Raw genomic sequence first — 23,441 nt, forward strand, 5'->3', positions numbered from 1 at the left:
CTTAATGCCCACCACCCTTCCATCAAAATTAAAGCTTTGACAAGCAGGGAGAGGGTAGACTTCCTCGACACTACAGTCTTTAAACTACCGTCAGCTGACGACCAAGTCCAAAAACTAGCCACCAAAGTCTTTTTCAAACCCACAGACACCCACACCCTTTTACACACCACGAGCCACCACCCAAAACACACCTTTAGGGGTATTGTCAAGTCACAACTGACACGCTTTCACCGGATATGCACCAGGGAGGAGGACTTTGCCCAGGCCACCACCACCCTTTTCACCGCTCTCAGGCAGAGGGGGTACTGCAGACGTAGATTAAGACACATTAAGGCAGACTTCCTAAAAGGCACGCAAGGACCCAGACCCAGGCCAGGCTTGACACGCAACTTGCCACTAATAACAGGGTACGGTAGCATGGCCGTCCAGGCCCACAAAATAGTCAAGGGCCGCTTTGAACAATTCCAAAGAGGATTTGTCACACTGCAGGGATACAAAGCAATGTCAGCGTTCAAGAGGGCTAAAAACCTGAAGGATATCTTGGTCAGTACTAGCCTCCAAACGAGCTCAGGCTGCGGTCAAAGGCAATGTAGGGCCTGCATTCACTTGACAATAGCCAAAAACATAGAGAACACTGTGACGGGAAAGAGAAAGCAGATAGCACAGAGAATAACCTGCGAGCAAAAGAATGTAGTGTATGCAATTAAATGTAAGCAGTGCCACTTACTGTACATTGGCGAAACAGGCAACAGCCTCAGAGTCAGACTGACAGGACACATCAGCAACATCACGAGGGGAGACCAGTCCGTCCCCATTAGCAGACACTTCCAACAGCACGGGGTCCAGTCCCTTGAGATCATGGGTCTGGAAACAAATGTAAATTGGTCAACCGGGCGTAGGAAGAGGGCAGAGAGGCTATGGATCAAAGCGTTACAGACAAAAGAACCCAATGGCCTGAACCTAGCATAAACTCAAACTTAGGGTGGAACCTGACTGACTCCTAAAAATCGACAGAAGGGCAAGTTAAAAGGCGAACAGATTTGGACAAGGGTGATGAGACCGTGGGCCAGACTAAAGTGGCAGTATATGGCGAAAAGGAATCTCCAGGGGGAGATCATTAAGCGCCAGAGGGCATTTTGGCCTACTGTCCGACAAATCACAACCTAACCTATGCAGTGACACGGGCCTCATCACCCGGGCAAATCAAAATCGCAGGAGTGGCCGGCCACACAAAAGATTCAAAGAGTCAGGAGGGGGAAACCTAATCCACGGGGAAATATGGTATTAAGATACCAACCTAAATAGCGTTGACAAGAATAATTACAGGCACAGACTTATACATCCCTCCAAACAGGCAGGATGCAAACATATGGTGGGACAGGAGAGGGCAGTCACAGCATGAAGGGACATTAATACACAACTAAAGTTACCATCTCTGCAAGCTGGGGATGCTGTTTCAGATAAGATTACAAGGAGAAAGGATTATAATATGATTACAACTCTCAACACTCACCCCAACAAGAATGGCAATACCCCCCACCCTCATCCCAGATCCCCCCAAACAACCCAAAAGACCCTTGACACCTATACCCCTACCTCACAAGGATAGATGATACCCTCCACCCTCACCCCAGAGGGGTTCCCTATGCTCCCTTCCCCACTAATAAACCTAACCCTAACACCAGACTACCCCAAACAGTCCCCAAAAAAACCCTAGGCACCCACCCACAAACCGCAGCAAGTTAGGCGGCACCCTCCATCCTCACGCCAGAGATGGCCCCTGTGCCCACCCCCCAAACCTAACCCTAACAGCGGACTGCACTGGATCACCCCAAACAGTCCCCAAAAGACCCTTGGCACCTACCCTCAACTATTACAACTCTCAACACTCACCCCAACAAGAAGGGCAATACCCCCCCACCCTCATCCCAGATCACCCCAAACAACCCAAAAGACCCTTGACACCTATACCCCTACCTCACAAGGATAGATCATACCCTCCACCCTCACCCCAGAGGGGGTCCCTATGCTCCCTTCCCCACCCATAAACCTAACCCTAACACCAGACTACACCAGACCACCCCAAACAGTCCCCCAAAAAACCCTAGGCACCCACCCTCAAACCGCAGCAAGTTAGGCGGCACCCTCCATCCTCACGCCAGAGATGGCCCCTGTGCCCACCCCCCAAACCTAACCCTAACAGCGGACTGCACTGGATCACCCCAAACAGTCCCAAAAAGACCCTTGGCACCTACCCTCAACTCAACAAGGATAGGCTATAACCCCCACCCCCAGAAACTAACCGTAACATCGGGTTGCATAGGCCCTCCCCAAACAACCCAAAAGACCCCCAAAAGAGGATCTTAAACCTTTGTAAATAGATGATTCAACCTGCATCAGAGGACCCCTTAGACCCAGAGACCCCCCATCACACCTGGAACACAGCTAGCTCCCCCAGAAAAGATGGACTATTGAAGGGAGCGATAGGACCCTTACACACTCACAACACGATGCCCACTCCCACCTCAGCCACAAACCCCCCCCCCCCCCCCATCACACAATGGCCACAGACCAGGTATGGGTTTGCAAAGCACACTCACTCACAACAAAGATTGCAGAACATGATAATAGACAGGAGGCCAGAGGAATGCAGAAAACATTAACAGCAGATCAAAAAGCAGGAGGCCAGGAACACAACCAAAGAACACAAAGAAGTGGACCGACGAATTGAGACAAAGAATAGGTATGACATCAGCAGTCCCAACCAAAGTGACCGGTCCTAAGACAACACATGGGAGGAATAAACCCAGAAAGGGAGGTACTTTCAACCCACCCTTTATAAACCACACACCGACCAGAAGTAGATCTCTTTCCCTGATGAAGCTACAGCGATAGCGAAACTGGAAAAGTCGTTGCCCAGTCGGGAAGAGTTCGGCAAGCGGTCCCCGCAAGCTGGAAAGAAAACCAAAGACTTGGTGAGCACCTTGGTGTTAACCTTACGCAGCTAGAAATAATTGATGTAAAGAATTGATGTTTATAGTTTACTGCACTAGCATTACAGTACAGTTTATTACAGTATAAGTTTTCTCCACACTGTACTAACCAAACCAGAAATGAGTAATAGCATGCAGATGTTAGGGGGGGCAGAGTTTAACAATGGGAATCTCGACCAGCACAGGAATCAATCGAGACCGAGGGATTCCTTTGCAGTCGCTGTTCGAGTGATTTATAAAATGGCCCAGACTCTACACCATCTGAGGGTTCTGCAAGAGCAGAGCCAACCTCCTAGAGGTATCAGGAGACAGGCGAGGATATTGACACACTTTATAAAACCGGCTAATCCCACCCAGGCAACATTACAAAAATTGGCCTCTAATGCTGACACCTGGGCAGAACAAACACGACAAATTTTGGTTGAACATTACCAAAACAGCTTGTATGATCTGGACAAAGTGTACCTGGAGGGCGAACCGACCAATCGGGTCCAGGAGGCGGTCGCCAAAGCCTTAATTTGGAACAAGAAAAATTTGGGGGATAAATTTAAAATCCGAATTGAGGATTTGAGAGAACGAGTCTTGGGCCTAACCTCAGAGACGGGACTGAGACAGAGAGGCAGCCTGCGGGAGCCCCAGCCCCGCAGGCACACCGCCGCAACTTCCAATGTTGCGGTACACATACCGCAGGCGTTGTTTACTGTTTCGCAGGAGAGCCGGATCGACCGACCCCAGGCCGAATGGACGACCGCCCGGACGGCGCCCCGACCCGCTCCTGCTCCCCGCAGCCCCGACATTACTCCCCCCACCACCCCGGTGCGCCCACCCATCAGCCCCGAGATCGTAGTGTTGCGGCGGCTGGACCTCCTGGCGCAGGCCGGCTCCCCGCCACTCGACCCCCAGGCCCACCTCCAGTGGGACAGCGCGGTCCGATCAGAGGACTGGACATGTTGCCCGAGCACCGAATCACCCAGCACGTCAGCCCCGATCCACCGGGGCCCCGACACTCACGCCCAGTTGCCCCGTAGACCACGGGTACAGCGGAGACCTTCCCGGGGTGAGACCGAATCGAACGCGCAGCCTGCAGGGCCTCAGCCCGGAAATGACGTCACTGCCCCGTTGCAACAGGCAACCTTGTCCCCCCCGACAGTTCCCTCCCGCCCGACAGTTCCCTCTCCCCCACCGGCTCCTTCCACATCCACACACAGGGTCCCATCACCCAGGGAGAGACCAGCACGCAGGACCTGCACACAACAGCATAGGGTCCCCACGGCCCCGACCACCGACACAGTGAGGGACTCACAGGACGACTTCCAGCAGCACACACAGGGAGGTCCGGTAAATAACAGGCAGAGACAGGCTGAAGTAACTAGGCATCCCAATTCAAAACAGAAGAATGTAACCTGGAAACTCCAGCCCAGTAAGCCCGTTTTAATAATTGGAGATTCCAACATTTCTAGGATCCCAAAATGCCCCAACGACAACACACAATTGGACAGCTATCCAGGAGCCAAATTTATACATGGCACTGCCATCCTCGAGAAATTAGGGGAATGCCCAGAAACTCAGAAAGTGGTTCTTTCAATGGGCATCAATAATCGGACACAAAGACCACTGACGGCCATCAAACAACTCCAAGCACTAGTAAAGATGGCCAGTCGTAAATTCCCTAATGCTAGCATATGGGTCCCGGTCATCAACTTCAGCCAGTCTCTCCCAGCACCAGAGCAGGCAACACTCAGGCAGCTCAACGACCACATACAGACCAAGAGGCACATACCCGCTCTCCCTCCCGGCCAGTTCAGAGTAGGCCCAGATCACATTCACTGGACAGAGAACACGGCCCGAGCCATGATCCGAGAGTGGATGAAGTCTTTAAACTAATGGGGACACCATGCCAAGAGAGGCAGGGCCTACAATTAGGTAAAACCATCATCAACCTTTCCCAGACATTCACCCTCACCAAAATCCAAGAGAGAGTATTGAACAGGGGCCTCACCTTCGTCCCTACTCCAAAATCGCACAAAGAACAAGTACAGGGGGACCTGTTTAGATTCTATCGAGCCATCATGTTAATACACCACTTTTGTGACGTGGAGTCGGGGGAAAGATTACCCTTCACCCCACGCACAGGATGGACCCCAGATGAGGACCAGGTCCCTAGAGAGATCACAGAATTCATGACAGAAACAGCATCTGCCATCAGGGACATGCCCATGACAAAGGATAGGCCCAATCTCACTAGAAAAGAGAGGGAGGCCATGGCAGAACTGAGGGACAACAATGAGATAGTGATCAAACCAGCAGACAAGGGGAGCAGTATCGTCATCATGGACAGACAACAGTACCTGTTCGAGGCGCACAGACAACTGAACAAGGTAGAACACTACACCAAGTTAGATGAGCCTATATATAGAGAAACACAAGAGGAAATAGGGGAAATCTTGGAGGAGCTTAGGACGTCAGGATACATCCGACAGAAACAAGTAGAATACCTAACAGGAGCACAACCCAGGGCGAGGAAATTCTACATGCTCCCAAAGATACACAAAAACCCAGACACGTGGACGGTGCCTGGAGAAATACCTCCAGGTAGGCCCATTGTGTCAGACTGCAGTAGCGAATCCTACGGGGTAGCAGAATACATTGACCACTATCTCAATCCACTGGCACAGCAACACCCCAGCTACATTAAAGACACCTACCACTTCACTCGAATAGTCAACTCCCTTAGCATACCACCCGATGCGATACTCTTTACCATGGATGTGGAAAGCCTGTACACAAACATAGAGACAGACAGGGGGATAGAGGCGGTTAAAAACACCCTGCAGAGAAATCCTGACCTGGAGAGACCAGACGAGGCCTTAGTCAAATTACTTTACCTGGGATTGACAAAGAACGATTTTGAATTTAACGGGGAGTTCTACCTACAAGTTAAAGGGACGGCAATGGGGAAGAAGTTTGCCCCGGCTTATGCCAACATATACATGGCAGAGTGGGAAGAGACGGCCTTCCTGAAATGCCCCAAGCGCCCCATGTGCTACTACAGGTTCTTAGATGACATCTGGGGAGTGTGGACACACTCAGAAGGGGAGTTAGAGGGGTTCATCGACATACTTAATGCCCACCACCCTTCCATCAAAATTAAAGCTTTGACAAGCAGGGAGAGGGTAGACTTCCTCGACACTACAGTCTTTAAACTACCGTCAGCTGACGACCAAGTCCAAAAACTAGCCACCAAAGTCTTTTTCAAACCCAGACACCCACACCCTTTTACACACCACGAGCCACCACCCAAAACACACCTTTAGGGGTATTGTCAAGTCACAACTGACACGCTTTCACCGGATATGCACCAGGGAGGAGGACTTTGCCCAGGCCACCACCACCCTTTTCACCGCTCTCAGGCAGAGGGGGTACTGCAGACGTAGATTAAGACACATTAAGGCAGACTTCCTAAAAGGCACGCAAGGACCCAGACCCAGGCCAGGCTTGACACGCAACTTGCCACTAATAACAGGGTACGGTAGCATGGCCGTCCAGGCCCACAAAATAGTCAAGGGCCGCTTTGAACAATTCCAAAGAGGATTTGTCACACTGCAGGGATACAAAGCAATGTCAGCGTTCAAGAGGGCTAAAAACCTGAAGGATATCTTGGTCAGTACTAGCCTCCAAACGAGCTCAGGCTGCGGTCAAAGGCAATGTAGGGCCTGCATTCACTTGACAATAGCCAAAAACATAGAGAACACTGTGACGGGAAAGAGAAAGCAGATAGCACAGAGAATAACCTGCGAGCAAAAGAATGTAGTGTATGCAATTAAATGTAAGCAGTGCCACTTACTGTACATTGGCGAAACAGGCAACAGCCTCAGAGTCAGACTGACAGGACACATCAGCAACATCACGAGGGGAGACCAGTCCGTCCCCATTAGCAGACACTTCCAACAGCACGGGGTCCAGTCCCTTGAGATCATGGGTCTGGAAACAAATGTAAATTGGTCAACCGGGCGTAGGAAGAGGGCAGAGAGGCTATGGATCAAAGCGTTACAGACGAAAGAACCCAATGGCCTGAACCTAGCATAAACTCAAACTCAGGGTGGAACCTGACTGACTCCTAAAAATCGACAGAAGGGCAAGTTAAAAGGCGAACAGATTTGGACAAGGGTGAGGAGACCGTGGGCCAGACTAAAGTGGCAGTATATGGCGAAAAGGAATCTCCAGGGGGAGATCATTAAGCGCCAGAGGGCATTTTGGCCTACTGTCCGACAAATCACACCCTAACCCTAACCCTAACCCTAACCCTAACCCTAACCCTAACCCTAAGCCTAACCCTAAGCCTAACCCTAACCCTAACCCTAACCATAACCCTAACCCTAACCCTAAGCCTAACCCTAACCCTAACCCTAACCCTAACCCTAACCCTAACCCTAAGCCTAACCCTAAGCCTAACCCTAAGCCTAACCCTAACCCTAAGCCTAACCCTAAGCCTAACCCTAACCCTAACCCCAACCCCAACCCCAACCCCTAACCCTAACCCTAACCCTAACCCTAACCCCTAACCCTAACCCTAACCCTAACCCTAACCCTAACCCTAACCCTAAACCCTAACCCTAAACCCTAACCCTAACCCTAACCCTAACCCTAACCCTAACCCTAACCCTAACCCTAAAACCCAAACCCTAACCCTAACCCTAACCCTAACCCTAACCCTAACCCTAACCCTAACCCTAACCCTAACCCTAAACCCTAACCCTAAACCCTAACCCTAAACCCTAACCCTAACCCTAACCCTAACCCTAAAACCCTAACCCTAACCCTAACCCTAACCCTAACCCTAACACCGGACAAGACCCAGACAAGACCGGACAAGACCGGACAAGACCCAGACAAGACCGGACAAGAACGGACAAGACCCAGACAAGACCGGACAAGACCCAGACAAGACCGGACAAGACCGGACAAGACCCAGACAAGACCGGACAAGACCGGACAAGACCCAGACAAGACCGTTCAAGACCGGACAAGACCCAGACAAGACCGGACAAGACCGGACAAGACCCAGACAAGACCGGACAAGACCGGACAAGACCGGACGAGACCCAGACAAGACCGGACAAGACCGGACAAGACCCAGACAAGACCGGACAAGACCGGACAAGACCCAGACAAGACCGTTCAAGACCGGACAAGACCCAGACAAGACCGGACAAGACCGGACAAGACCCAGACAAGACCGGACAAGACCGGACAAGACCGGACGAGACCCAGACAAGACCGGACAAGACCGGACGAGACCCAGACAAGACCGGACAAGACCGGACGAGACCCAGACAAGACCGGACAACACCGGACAAGACCCAGACAAGACCGGACAAGACCGGACGAGACCCAGACAAGACCGGACAAGACCGGACAAGACCGGACGAGACCCAGACAAGACCGGACAAGACCGGACAAGACCCAGACAAGACCGGACAAGACCGGACAAGACCCAGACAAGACCGGACAAGACCGGACAAGTCCCAGACAAGAACGGACAAGACCGGACAAGACCCAGACAAGACCGGACAAGACCGGACAAGACCCAGCCAAGACCGGACAAGACCCAGACAAGATCGGACAAGACCGGACAAGACCCAGACAAGACGGGACAAGACCCAGACAAGACCCAGACAAGACCGGACAAGACCGGACAAGACCCAGACAAGACCGGACAAGACCGGACAAGACCCAGACAAGACCGGACAAGACCGGTCAAGACCCAGACAAGACCGGACAAGACCGGACAAGACCCAGACAAGACCGGACAAGACCGGACAAGACCCAGACAAGACCGGACAAGACCGGACAAGACCGGACGAGACCCAGACAAGACCGGACAAGACCGGACGAGACCCAGACAAGACCGGACAAGACCGGACGAGACCCAGACAAGAACGGACAAGACCGGACGAGACCCAGACAAGACCGGACAAGACCGGACGAGACCCAGACAAGACTGGACAAGACCAGACGAGACCCAGACAAGACCGGACAAGACCGGACGAGTCCCAGACAAGACCGGACAAGACCGGACGAGACCCAGACATGACCGGACAAGACCGGACAAGACCCAGACAAGACCGGACAAGACCGGACAAGACCCAGACAAGACCGGACAAGACCGGACAAGACCCAGCCAAGACCGGACAAGACCCAGACAAGACGGGACAAGACCGGACAAGACCCAGACAAGACCGGACAAGACCTGACAAGACCGGACAAGACCTGACAAGACCCAGACAAGACCCAGACAAGACAGGACGAGACCGGACAAGACCCAGACAAGACCGGACGAGACCGGACAAGACCCAGACAAGACCGGACAAGACCGGACAAGACCCAGACAAGACCGGACAAGACCGGACAAGACCCAGACAAGACCGGACAAGACCGGACAAGACCCAGACAAGACCGGACAAGACCCAGACAAGACCGGACAAGACCGGACAAGACCCAGACAAGACCGATTTTGAATTTAACGGGGAGTTCTACCTACAAGTTAAAGGGACGGCAATGGGGAAGAAGTTCGCCCCGGCTTATGCCAACATATACATGGCAGAGTGGGAAGAGACGGCCTTCCTGAAATGCCCCAAGCGCCCCATGTGCTACTACAGGTTCTTAGATGACATCTGGGGAGTGTGGACACACTCAGAAGGGGAGTTAGAGGGGTTCATCGACATACTTAATGCCCACCACCCTTCCATCAAAATTAAAGCTTTGACAAGCAGGGAGAGGGTAGACTTCCTCGACACTACAGTCTTTAAACTACCGTCAGCTGACGACCAAGTCCAAAAACTAGCCACCAAAGTCTTTTTCAAACCCACAGACACCCACACCCTTTTACACACCACGAGCCACCACCCAAAACACACCTTTAGGGGTATTGTCAAGTCACAACTGACACGCTTTCACCGGATATGCACCAGGGAGGAGGACTTTGCCCAGGCCACCACCACCCTTTTCACCGCTCTCAGGCAGAGGGGGTACTGCAGACGTAGATTAAGACACATTAAGGCAGACTTCCTAAAAGGCACGCAAGGGCTCAGACCCAGGCCAGGCTTGACACGCAACTTGCCACTAATAACAGGGTACGGTAGCATGGCCGTCCAGGCCCACAAAATAGTCAAGGGCCGCTTTGAACAATTCCAAAGAGGATTTGTCACACTGCAGGGATACAAAGCAATGTCAGCGTTCAAGAGGGCTAAAAACCTGAAGGATATCTTGGTCAGTACTAGCCTCCAAACGAGCTCAGGCTGCGGTCAAAGGCAATGTAGGGCCTGCATTCACTTGACAATAGCCAAAAACATAGAGAACACTGTGACGGGAAAGAGAAAGCAGATAGCACAGAGAATAACCTGCGAGCAAAAGAATGTAGTGTATGCAATTAAATGTAAGCAGTGCCACTTACTGTACATTGGCGAAACAGGCAACAGCCTCAGAGTCAGACTGACAGGACACATCAGCAACATCACGAGGGGAGACCAGTCCGTCCCCATTAGCAGACACTTCCAACAGCACGGGGTCCAGTCCCTTGAGATCATGGGTCTGGAAACAAATGTAAATTGGTCAACCGGGCGTAGGAAGAGGGCAGAGAGGCTATGGATCAAAGCGTTACAGACAAAAGAACCCAATGGCCTGAACCTAGCATAAACTCAAACTTAGGGTGGAACCTGACTGACTCCTAAAAATCGACAGAAGGGCAAGTTAAAAGGCGAACAGATTTGGACAAGGGTGATGAGACCGTGGGCCAGACTAAAGTGGCAGTATATGGCGAAAAGGAATCTCCAGGGGGAGATCATTAAGCGCCAGAGGGCATTTTGGCCTACTGTCCGACAAATCACAACCTAACCTATGCAGTGACACGGGCCTCATCACCCGGGCAAATCAAAATCGCAGGAGTGGCCGGCCACACAAAAGATTCAAAGAGTCAGGAGGGGGAAACCTAATCCACGGGGAAATATGGTATTAAGATACCAACCTAAATAGCGTTGACAAGAATAATTACAGGCACAGACTTATACATCCCTCCAAACAGGCAGGATGCAAACATATGGTGGGACAGGAGAGGGCAGTCACAGCATGAAGGGACATTAATACACAACTAAAGTTACCATCTCTGCAAGCTGGGGATGCTGTTTCAGATAAGATTACAAGGAGAAAGGATTATAATATGATTACAACTCTCAACACTCACCCCAACAAGAATGGCAATACCCCCCACCCTCATCCCAGATCCCCCCAAACAACCCAAAAGACCCTTGACACCTATACCCCTACCTCACAAGGATAGATGATACCCTCCACCCTCACCCCAGAGGGGTTCCCTATGCTCCCTTCCCCACTAATAAACCTAACCCTAACACCAGACTACCCCAAACAGTCCCCAAAAAAACCCTAGGCACCCACCCACAAACCGCAGCAAGTTAGGCGGCACCCTCCATCCTCACGCCAGAGATGGCCCCTGTGCCCACCCCCCAAACCTAACCCTAACAGCGGACTGCACTGGATCACCCCAAACAGTCCCCAAAAGACCCTTGGCACCTACCCTCAACTATTACAACTCTCAACACTCACCCCAACAAGAAGGGCAATACCCCCCCACCCTCATCCCAGATCACCCCAAACAACCCAAAAGACCCTTGACACCTATACCCCTACCTCACAAGGATAGATCATACCCTCCACCCTCACCCCAGAGGGGGTCCCTATGCTCCCTTCCCCACCCATAAACCTAACCCTAACACCAGACTACACCAGACCACCCCAAACAGTCCCCCAAAAAACCCTAGGCACCCACCCTCAAACCGCAGCAAGTTAGGCGGCACCCTCCATCCTCACGCCAGAGATGGCCCCTGTGCCCACCCCCCAAACCTAACCCTAACAGCGGACTGCACTGGATCACCCCAAACAGTCCCAAAAAGACCCTTGGCACCTACCCTCAACTCAACAAGGATAGGCTATAACCCCCACCCCCAGAAACTAACCGTAACATCGGGTTGCATAGGCCCTCCCCAAACAACCCAAAAGACCCCCAAAAGAGGATCTTAAACCTTTGTAAATAGATGATTCAACCTGCATCAGAGGACCCCTTAGACCCAGAGACCCCCCATCACACCTGGAACACAGCTAGCTCCCCCAGAAAAGATGGACTATTGAAGGGAGCGATAGGACCCTTACACACTCACAACACGATGCCCACTCCCACCTCAGCCACAAACCCCCCCCCCCCCCCCATCACACAATGGCCACAGACCAGGTATGGGTTTGCAAAGCACACTCACTCACAACAAAGATTGCAGAACATGATAATAGACAGGAGGCCAGAGGAATGCAGAAAACATTAACAGCAGATCAAAAAGCAGGAGGCCAGGAACACAACCAAAGAACACAAAGAAGTGGACCGACGAATTGAGACAAAGAATAGGTATGACATCAGCAGTCCCAACCAAAGTGACCGGTCCTAAGACAACACATGGGAGGAATAAACCCAGAAAGGGAGGTACTTTCAACCCACCCTTTATAAACCACACACCGACCAGAAGTAGATCTCTTTCCCTGATGAAGCTACAGCGATAGCGAAACTGGAAAAGTCGTTGCCCAGTCGGGAAGAGTTCGGCAAGCGGTCCCCGCAAGCTGGAAAGAAAACCAAAGACTTGGTGAGCACCTTGGTGTTAACCTTACGCAGCTAGAAATAATTGATGTAAAGAATTGATGTTTATAGTTTACTGCACTAGCATTACAGTACAGTTTATTACAGTATAAGTTTTCTCCACACTGTACTAACCAAACCAGAAATGAGTAATAGCATGCAGATGTTAGGGGGGGCAGAGTTTAACAATGGGAATCTCGACCAGCACAGGAATCAATCGAGACCGAGGGATTCCTTTGCAGTCGCTGTTCGAGTGATTTATAAAATGGCCCAGACTCTACACCATCTGAGGGTTCTGCAAGAGCAGAGCCAACCTCCTAGAGGTATCAGGAGACAGGCGAGGATATTGACACACTTTATAAAACCGGCTAATCCCACCCAGGCAACATTACAAAAATTGGCCTCTAATGCTGACACCTGGGCAGAACAAACACGACAAATTTTGGTTGAACATTACCAAAACAGCTTGTATGATCTGGACAAAGTGTACCTGGAGGGCGAACCGACCAATCGGGTCCAGGAGGCGGTCGCCAAAGCCTTAATTTGGAACAAGAAAAATTTGGGGGATAAATTTAAAATCCGAATTGAGGATTTGAGAGAACGAGTCTTGGGCCTAACCTCAGAGACGGGACTGAGACAGAGAGGCAGCCTGCGGGAGCCCCAGCCCCGCAGGCACACCGCCGCAACTTCCAATGTTGCGGTACACATACCGCAGGCGTTGTTTGCTGTTTCGCAGGAGAGCCGGATCGACCGACCCCAGGCCGAATGGACGACCGCCCGGACGGCGCCCCGACCCGCTCCTGCTCCCCGCAGCCCCGACATTACTCCCCCCACCACCCCGGTGCGCCCACCCATCAGCCCCGAGATCGTAGTGTTGCGGCGGCTGGACCTCCTGGCGCAGGCCGGCTCCCCGCCACTCGACCCCCAGGCCCACCTCCAGTGGGACAGCGCGGTCCGATCAGAGGACTGGACATGTTGCCCGAGCACCGAATCACCCAGCACGTCAGCCCCGATCCACCGGGGCCCCGACACTCACGCCCAGTTGCCCCGTAGACCACGGGTACAGCGGAGACCTTCCCGGGGTGAGACCGAATCGAACGCGCAGCCTGCAGGGCCTCAGCCCGGAAATGACGTCACTGCCCCGTTGCAACAGGCAACCTTGTCCCCCCCGACAGTTCCCTCCCGCCCGACAGTTCCCTCTCCCCCACCGGCTCCTTCCACATCCACACACAGGGTCCCATCACCCAGGGAGAGACCAGCACGCAGGACCTGCACACAACAGCATAGGGTCCCCACGGCCCCGACCACCGACACAGTGAGGGACTCACAGGACGACTTCCAGCAGCACACACAGGGAGGTCCGGTAAATAACAGGCAGAGACAGGCTGAAGTAACTAGGCATCTCAATTCAAAACAGAAGAATGTAACCTGGAAACTCCAGCCCAGTAAGCCCGTTTTAATAATTGGAGATTCCAACATTTCTAGGATCCCAAAATGTCCCAACGACAACACACAATTGGACAGCTATCCAGGAGCCAAATTTATACATGGCACTGCCATCCTCGAGAAATTAGGGGAATGCCCAGAAACTCAGAAAGTGGTTCTTTCAATGGGCATCAATAATCGGACACAAAGACCACTGACGGCCATCAAACAACTCCAAGCACTAGTAAAGATGGCCAGTCGTAAATTCCCTAATGCTAGCATATGGGTCCCGGTCATCAACTTCAGCCAGTCTCTCCCAGCACCAGAGCAGGCAACACTCAGGCAGCTCAACGACCACATACAGACCAAGAGGCACATACCCGCTCTCCCTCCCGGCCAGTTCAGAGTAGGCCCAGATCACATTCACTGGACAGAGAACACGGCCCGAGCCATGATCCGAGAGTGGATGAAGTCTTTAAACTAATGGGGACACCATGCCAAGAGAGGCAGGGCCTACAATTAGGTAAAACCATCATCAACCTTTCCCAGACATTCACCCTCACCAAAATCCAAGAGAGAGTATTGAACAGGGGCCTCACCTTCGTCCCTACTCCAAAATCGCACAAAGAACAAGTACAGGGGGACCTGTTTAGATTCTATCGAGCCATCATGTTAATACACCACTTTTGTGACGTGGAGTCGGGGGAAAGATTACCCTTCACCCCACGCACAGGATGGACCCCAGATGAGGACCAGGTCCCTAGAGAGATCACAGAATTCATGACAGAAACAGCATCTGCCATCAGGGACATGCCCATGACAAAGGATAGGCCCAATCTCACTAGAAAAGAGAGGGAGGCCATGGCAGAACTGAGGGACAACAATGAGATAGTGATCAAACCAGCAGACAAGGGGAGCAGTATCGTCATCATGGACAGACAACAGTACCTGTTCGAGGCGCACAGACAACTGAACAAGGTAGAACACTACACCAAGTTAGATGAGCCTATATATAGAGAAACACAAGAGGAAATAGGGGAAATCTTGGAGGAGCTTAGGACGTCAGGATACATCCGACAGAAACAAGTAGAATACCTAACAGGAGCACAACCCAGGGCGAGGAAATTCTACATGCTCCCAAAGATACACAAAAACCCAGACACGTGGACGGTGCCTGGAGAAATACCTCCAGGTAGGCCCATTGTGTCAGACTGCAGTAGCGAATCCTACGGGGTAGCAGAATACATTGACCACTATCTCAATCCACTGGCACAGCAACACCCCAGCTACATTAAAGACACCTACCACTTCACTCGAATAGTCAACTCCCTTAGCATACCACCCGATGCGATACTCTTTACCATGGATGTGGAAAGCCTGTACACAAACATAGAGACAGACAGGGGGATAGAGGCGGTTAAAAACACCCTGCAGAGAAATCCTGACCTGGAGAGACCAGACGAGGCCTTAGTCAAATTACTTTACCTGGGATTGACAAAGAACGATTTTGAATTTAACGGGGAGTTCTACCTACAAGTTAAAGGGACGGCAATGGGGAAGAAGTTCGCCCCGGCTTATGCCAACATATACATGGCAGAGTGGGAAGAGACGGCCTTCCTGAAATGCCCCAAGCGCCCCATGTGCTACTACAGGTTCTTAGATGACATCTGGGGAGTGTGGACACACTCAGAAGGGGAGTTAGAGGGGTTCATCGACATACTTAATGCCCACCACCCTTCCATCAAAATTAAAGCTTTGACAAGCAGGGAGAGGGTAGACTTCCTCGACACTACAGTCTTTAAACTACCGTCAGCTGACGACCAAGTCCAAAAACTAGCCACCAAAGTCTTTTTCAAACCCACAGACACCCACACCCTTTTACACACCACGAGCCACCACCCAAAACACACCTTTAGGGGTATTGTCAAGTCACAACTGACACGCTTTCACCGGATATGCACCAGGGAGGAGGACTTTGCCCAGGCCACCACCACCCTTTTCACCGCTCTCAGGCAGAGGGGGTACTGCAGACGTAGATTAAGACACATTAAGGCAGACTTCCTAAAAGGCACGCAAGGACCCAGACCCAGGCCAGGCTTGACACGCAACTTGCCACTAATAACAGGGTACGGTAGCATGGCCGTCCAGGCCCACAAAATAGTCAAGGGCCGCTTTGAACAATTCCAAAGAGGATTTGTCACACTGCAGGGATACAAAGCAATGTCAGCGTTCAAGAGGGCTAAAAACCTGAAGGATATCTTGGTCAGTACTAGCCTCCAAACGAGCTCAGGCTGCGGTCAAAGGCAATGTAGGGCCTGCATTCACTTGACAATAGCCAAAAACATAGAGAACACTGTGACGGGAAAGAGAAAGCAGATAGCACAGAGAATAACCTGCGAGCAAAAGAATGTAGTGTATGCAATTAAATGTAAGCAGTGCCACTTACTGTACATTGGCGAAACAGGCAACAGCCTCAGAGTCAGACTGACAGGACACATCAGCAACATCACGAGGGGAGACCAGTCCGTCCCCATTAGCAGACACTTCCAACAGCACGGGGTCCAGTCCCTTGAGATCATGGGTCTGGAAACAAATGTAAATTGGTCAACCGGGCGTAGGAAGAGGGCAGAGAGGCTATGGATCAAAGCGTTACAGACAAAAGAACCCAATGGCCTGAACCTAGCATAAACTCAAACTTAGGGTGGAACCTGACTGACTCCTAAAAATCGACAGAAGGGCAAGTTAAAAGGCGAACAGATTTGGACAAGGGTGATGAGACCGTGGGCCAGACTAAAGTGGCAGTATATGGCGAAAAGGAATCTCCAGGGGGAGATCATTAAGCGCCAGAGGGCATTTTGGCCTACTGTCCGACAAATCACAACCTAACCCTAAGACCGGACAAGACCCAGACAAGACCGGACAAGACCGGACAAGACCCAGACAAGACCGGACAAGAACGGACAAGACCCAGACAAGACCGGACAAGACCCAGACAAGACCGGACAAGACCGGACAAGACCCAGACAAGACCGGACAAGACCGGACAAGACCGGACAAGACCCAGACAAGACCGTTCAAGACCGGACAAGACCCAGACAAGACCGGACAAGACCGGACAAGACCCAGACAAGACCGGACAAGACCGGACAAGACCGGACGAGACCCAGACAAGACCGGACAAGACCGGACGAGACCCAGACAAGACCGGACAAGACCGGACGAGACCCAGACAAGACCGGACAACACCGGACAAGACCCAGACAAGACCGGACAAGACCGGACGAGACCCAGACAAGACCGGACAAGACCGGACAAGACCGGACAAGACCGGACGAGACCCAGACAAGACCGGACAAGACCGGACAAGACCCAGACAAGACCGGACAAGACCGGACAAGACCCAGACAAGACCGGACAAGACCGGACAAGTCCCAGACAAGAACGGACAAGACCGGACAAGACCCAGACAAGACCGGACAAGACCGGACAAGACCCAGCCAAGACCGGACAAGACCCAGACAAGATCGGACAAGACCGGACAAGACCCAGACAAGACGGGACAAGACCCAGACAAGACCCAGACAAGACCGGACAAGACCGGACAAGACCCAGACAAGACCGGACAAGACCGGACAAGACCCAGACAAGACCGGACAAGACCGGTCAAGACCCAGACAAGACCGGACAAGACCGGACAAGACCCAGACAAGACCGGACAAGACCGGACAAGACCCAGACAAGACCGGACAAGACCGGACAAGACCGGACGAGACCCAGACAAGACCGGACAAGACCGGACGAGACCCAGACAAGACCGGACAAGACCGGACGAGACCCAGACAAGAACGGACAAGACCGGACGAGACCCAGACAAGACCGGACAAGACCGGACGAGACCCAGACAAGACTGGAGAAGACCAGACGAGACCCAGACAAGACCGGACAAGACCGGACGAGTCCCAGACAAGACCGGACAAGACCGGACGAGACCCAGACATGACCGGACAAGACCGGACAAGACCCAGACAAGACCGGACAAGACCGGACAAGACCCAGACAAGACCGGACAAGACCGGACAAGACCCAGCCAAGACCGGACAAGACCCAGACAAGACGGGACAAGACCGGACAAGACCCAGACAAGACCGGACAAGACCTGACAAGACCGGACAAGACCTGACAAGACCCAGACAAGACCCAGACAAGACAGGACGAGACCGGACAAGACCCAGACAAGACCGGACGAGACCGGACAAGACCCAGACAAGACCGGACAAGACCGGACAAGACCCAGACAAGACCGGACAAGACCGGACAAGACCCAGACAAGACCGGACAAGACCGGACAAGACCCAGACAAGACCGGACAAGACCCAGACAAGACCGGACAAGACCGGACAAGACCCAGACAAGACCGGACAAGACCGGACAAGACCCAGACAAGACCGGACAAGACCGGACAAGACCCAGACAAGACCGGACAAGACCGGACAAGACCCAGACAAGACCGGACAAGACCGGACAAGACCGGACGAGACCCAGACAAGACCGGACAAGACCGGACGAGACCCAGACAAGACCGGACAAGACCGGACGAGACCCAGACAAGACCGGACAAGACCGGACGAGACCCAGACAAGACCGGACAAGACCGGACGAGACCCAGACAAGACCGGACAAGACCGGACGAGACCCAGACAAGACTGGACAAGACCGGACGAGACCCAGACAAGACCGGACGAGTCCCAGACAAGACCGGACAAGACCGGACGAGACCCAGACAAGACCGGACAAGACCGGATGAGACCCAGACAAGACCGGACAAGACCAGACGAGACCCAGACAAGACCGGACAAGATCGGACGAGACCCAGACAAGACCGGACAAGACCGGACGAGACCCAGACAAGACCTGACAAGACCGGACAAGACCGGACAAGACCGGACAAGACCGGACAAGACCGGACGAGACACAGACAAGACCGGACAAGACCGGACGAGACCCAGACAAGACAGGACAAGACCGGACAAGACCCAGACAAGACCGGACAAGACCGGACCAGACCCAGACAAGACCGGACAAGACCGCACAAGACCCAGACAAGACCGGACAAGACCGGACAAGACCCAGACAAGACCGGACAAGACCGGACAAGACCCAGACAAGTCCGGACAAGACCCAGACAAGACCAGACAAGACCGGACAAGACCGGACAAGACCAGACAAGACCGGAAAAGACTGGACAAGACCCAGTCAAGACCGGACAAGACCGGACAAGACCCAGACAACACCGGACAAGACCGGACAAGACCGGACAAGACCCAGACAAGACCGGACAAGACCCAGACAAGACCGGACAAGACCGGACAAGACCCAGACAAGACCGGACAAGACCGGACAAGACCCAGACAAGACCGGACAAGACCGGACAATTCCCAGACAAGAACGGACAAGACCGGACAAGACCCAGACAAGACCGGACAAGACCGGACAAGACCCAGCCAAGACCGGACAAGACCCAGACAAGATCGGACAAGACCGGACAAGACCCAGACAAGACCGGACAAGACCCAGACAAGACCAGACAAGACCGGAGAAGACCCAGACAAGACCGGACAAGACCGGACAAGACCTGACAAGACCCAGACAAGACCCAGACAAGACCGGACAAGACCGGACAAGACCCAGACAAGACCGGACAAGACCGGTCAAGACCCAGACAAGACCGGACAAGACCGGACAAGACCCAGACAAGACCGGAAAAGACTGGACAAGACCCAGTCAAGACCGGACAAGACCGGACAAGACCCAGACAACACCGGACAAGACCGGACAAGACCGGACAAGACCCAGACAAGACCGGACAAGACCCAGACAAGACCGGACAAGACCGGAGAAGACCCAGACAAGACCGGACAAGACCGGACAAGACCCAGACAAGACCGGACAAGACCGGACAAGTCCCAGACAAGAACGGACAAGACCGGACAAGACCCAGACAAGACCGGACAAGACCGGACAAGACCCAGCCAAGACCGGACAAGACCCAGACAAGATCGGACAAGACCGGACAAGACCCAGACAAGATGGGACAAGACCCGACAAGACCCAGACAAGACCAGACAAGACCGGAGAAGACCCAGACAAGACCGGACAAGACCTGACAAGACCCAGACAAGACCCAGACAAGACCGGACAAGACCGGACAAGACCCAGACAAGACAGGACAAGGCCGGTCAAGACCCAGACAAGACCGGACAAGACCGGACAAGACCCAGACAAGACCGTACAAGACCGGACAAGACCCAAACAAGACTGGACAAGACCGGACGAGACCCAGACAAGACCGGACAAGACCGGACGAGTCCCAGACAAGACCGGACAAGACCGGACGAGACCCAGACATGACCGGACAAGACCCAGACAACAACGGACAAGACCGGACAAGACCGGACAAGACCCAGACAAGACCGGACAAGACCGGACAAGACCAAGACAAGACCGGACAAGACAGGACAAGACCCAGACAAGACGAGACAAGACCGGACAAGACACAGACAAGACCGGACAAGACCTGACAAGACCCAGACAAGACCCAGACAAGACCGGACAAGACCGGACAAGACCCAGACAAGACCGGACAAGACCGGACAAGACCCAGACAAGACCGGACAAGAACGGACAAGACCCAGACAAGATCGGACAAGACCGGACAAGACCGGACAAGACCCAGACAAGACCCGACAAGACCCAGACAACACCGGACAAGACCGGACAAGACCGGACAAGACCCAGACAAGACCGGACAAGACCGGACAAGACCAAGACAAGACAGGACAAGACAGGACAAGACCCAGACAAGACCGGACAAGACCGGACGAGACCCAGACAAGACCGGACAAGACCGGACGAGACCCAGACAAGACCTGACAAGACCGGACAAGACCGGACAAGACCGGACGAGACACAGACAAGACCGGACAAGACCGGACGAGACCCAGACAAGACAGGACAAGACCGGACAAGACCCAGACAAGACCGGACCAGACCAAGACAAGACCGGACAAGACCGGACAAGACCGGACAAGACCCAGACAAGACCGGAAAAGACTGGACAAGACCCAGTCAAGACCGGACAAGACCGGACAAGACCCAGACAACACCGGACAAGACCGGACAAGACCGGACAAGACCCAGCCAAGACCGGACAAGACCCAGACAAGACCGGACAAGACCGGACAAGACCCAGACAAGACCGGACAAGACCGGACAAGACCGGACGAGACCCAGACAAGACCGGACAAGACCGGACGAGACCCAGACAAGACCGGACAAGACCGGACGAGACCCAGACAAGACCGGACAAGACCGGACGAGACCCAGACAAGAACGGACAAGACCGGACGAGACCCAGACAAGACCGGACAAGACCGGACGAGACCCAGACAAGACTGGACAAGACCGGACGAGACCCAGACAAGACCGGACAAGACCGGACGAGTCCCAGACAAGACCGGACAAGACCGGACGAGACCCAGACATGACCGGACAAGACCGGACGAGTCCCAGACAAGACCGGACAAGACCGGACGAGACCCAGACAAGACCGGACAAGACCGGACGAGACCCAGACAAGACCGGACAAGACCGGACAAGAGCCAGACAAGACCGGACAAGACCGGACGAGACCCAGACAAGACCGGACAAGACCGGACGAGACCCAGACAAGACCGGACAAGACCGGACAAGACCGGACAAGACCGGACGAGACCCAGACAAGACCGGACAAGACCGGACGAGACCCAGACAAGACAGGACAAGACCGGACAAGACCCAGACAAGACCGGACAAGACCGGACCAGACCCAGACAAGACCGGACAAGACCGGACAAGACCCAGACAAGACCGGACAAGACCGGACAAGACCCAGACAAGACCGGACAAGACCGGACAAGACCCAGACAAGACCGGACAAGACCGGACAAGACCCAGACAAGACCGGACAAGACCGGACAAGTCCCAGACAAGAACGGACAAGACCGGACAAGACCCAGACAAGACCGGACAAGACCGGACAAGACCCAGCCAAGACCGGACAAGACCCAGACAAGACCGGACAAGACCGGACAAGACCCAGACAAGACGGGACAAGACCCGACAAGACCCGACAAGACCCAGACAAGACGGGACAAGACCGGACAAGACCAGACAAGACCGGAGAAGACCCAGACAAGATCGGACAAGACCGGACAAGACCAGACAAGACCGGAGAAGACCCAGACAAGACCGGACAAGACCTGACAAGACCCAGACAAGACCCAGACAAGACCGGACAAGACCGGACAAGACCCAGACAAGACCGGACAAGACCGGACAAGACCCAGACAAGACCGGACAAGACCGGACAAGACCCAGACAAGATCGGACAAGACCGGACAAGACCGGACAAGACCCAGACAAGACCCGACAAGACCCAGACAACACCGGACAAGACCGGACAAGACCGGACAAGACCCAGACAAGACCGGACAAGACCGGACAAGACCAAGACAAGACGGGACAAGACAGGACAAGACCCAGACAAGACCGGACAAGACCGGACAAGACCCAGACAAGACCGGAAAAGACCGGAAAAGACCCAGACAAGACCGGACAAGACCGGACAAGACCCGGACAAGACCGGACAAGACCCAGACAAGAGCGGACAAGACCGGACAAGACCCAGAAAAGACCGGACAAGACCGGACAAGACCCAGACAAGACCGGACAAGACCGGACAAGACCCAGACAAGACCGGACAAGACCGGACAAGACCCAGACAAGATCGGACAAGACCGGACAAGACCGGACAAGACCCAGACAAGACCCGACAAGACCCAGACAACACCGGACAAGACCGGACAAGACCGGACAAGACCCAGACAAGACCGGACAAGATCGGACGAGACCCAGACAAGACCGGACAAGACCGGACGAGACCCAGACAAGACCTGACAAGACCGGACAAGACCCAGACAAGACCGGAAAAGATCGGAAAAGACCCAGACAAGACCGGACAAGACCGGACAAGACCCAGACAAGACCGGACAAGACCCAGACAAGACCGGACAAGACCGGACAAGACCCAGACAAGACCGGACAAGACCGGACAAGACCGGACAAGACCGGACAAGACCAGACAAGACCCGGAAAAGAACGGACAAGACCGGACAAGACCCGGACAAGACCGGACAAGACCCAGACAAGACCGGACAAGACCGGACAAGACCCAGAAAAGACCGGACAAGACCGGACAAGACCCAGACATGACCGGACAAGACCGGACAAGA

General features: G+C 53.4%; 2 long non-coding RNA genes across 6 annotated transcripts; both read right to left on the reverse strand.

Moving 5' to 3' along the window:
- Positions 1-731: 731 nt before the first annotated feature.
- On the reverse strand, positions 732-6,992 carry LOC144590933 (uncharacterized). 3 transcript variants are annotated; one of them, XR_013546632.1, is made up of 3 exons: positions 6,838-6,992; positions 2,834-2,952; positions 732-864 (listed from the first exon to the last, which is right to left on the reverse strand). It is a non-coding gene; the product is annotated as an uncharacterized LOC144590933 (long non-coding RNA). The 3 variants fall into 3 exon arrangements; XR_013546633.1 differs by lacking the exon at positions 6,838-6,992 and adding an exon at positions 3,903-4,094; XR_013546634.1 differs by lacking the exon at positions 6,838-6,992 and adding an exon at positions 4,005-4,087.
- A 3,458-nt stretch (positions 6,993-10,450) lies between these two features.
- On the reverse strand, positions 10,451-16,694 carry LOC144590934 (uncharacterized). 3 transcript variants are annotated; one of them, XR_013546635.1, is made up of 3 exons: positions 16,559-16,694; positions 12,553-12,671; positions 10,451-10,583 (listed from the first exon to the last, which is right to left on the reverse strand). It is a non-coding gene; the product is annotated as an uncharacterized LOC144590934 (long non-coding RNA). The 3 variants fall into 3 exon arrangements; XR_013546636.1 differs by lacking the exon at positions 16,559-16,694 and adding an exon at positions 13,622-13,813; XR_013546637.1 differs by lacking the exon at positions 16,559-16,694 and adding an exon at positions 13,724-13,806.
- Positions 16,695-23,441: the final 6,747 nt, after the last annotated feature.

The sequence above is a fragment of the Rhinoraja longicauda genome, unplaced genomic scaffold, assembly GCF_053455715.1.
Source record: "Rhinoraja longicauda isolate Sanriku21f unplaced genomic scaffold, sRhiLon1.1 Scf000406, whole genome shotgun sequence".
Lineage (NCBI taxonomy): Eukaryota > Metazoa > Chordata > Chondrichthyes > Rajiformes > Arhynchobatidae > Rhinoraja > Rhinoraja longicauda.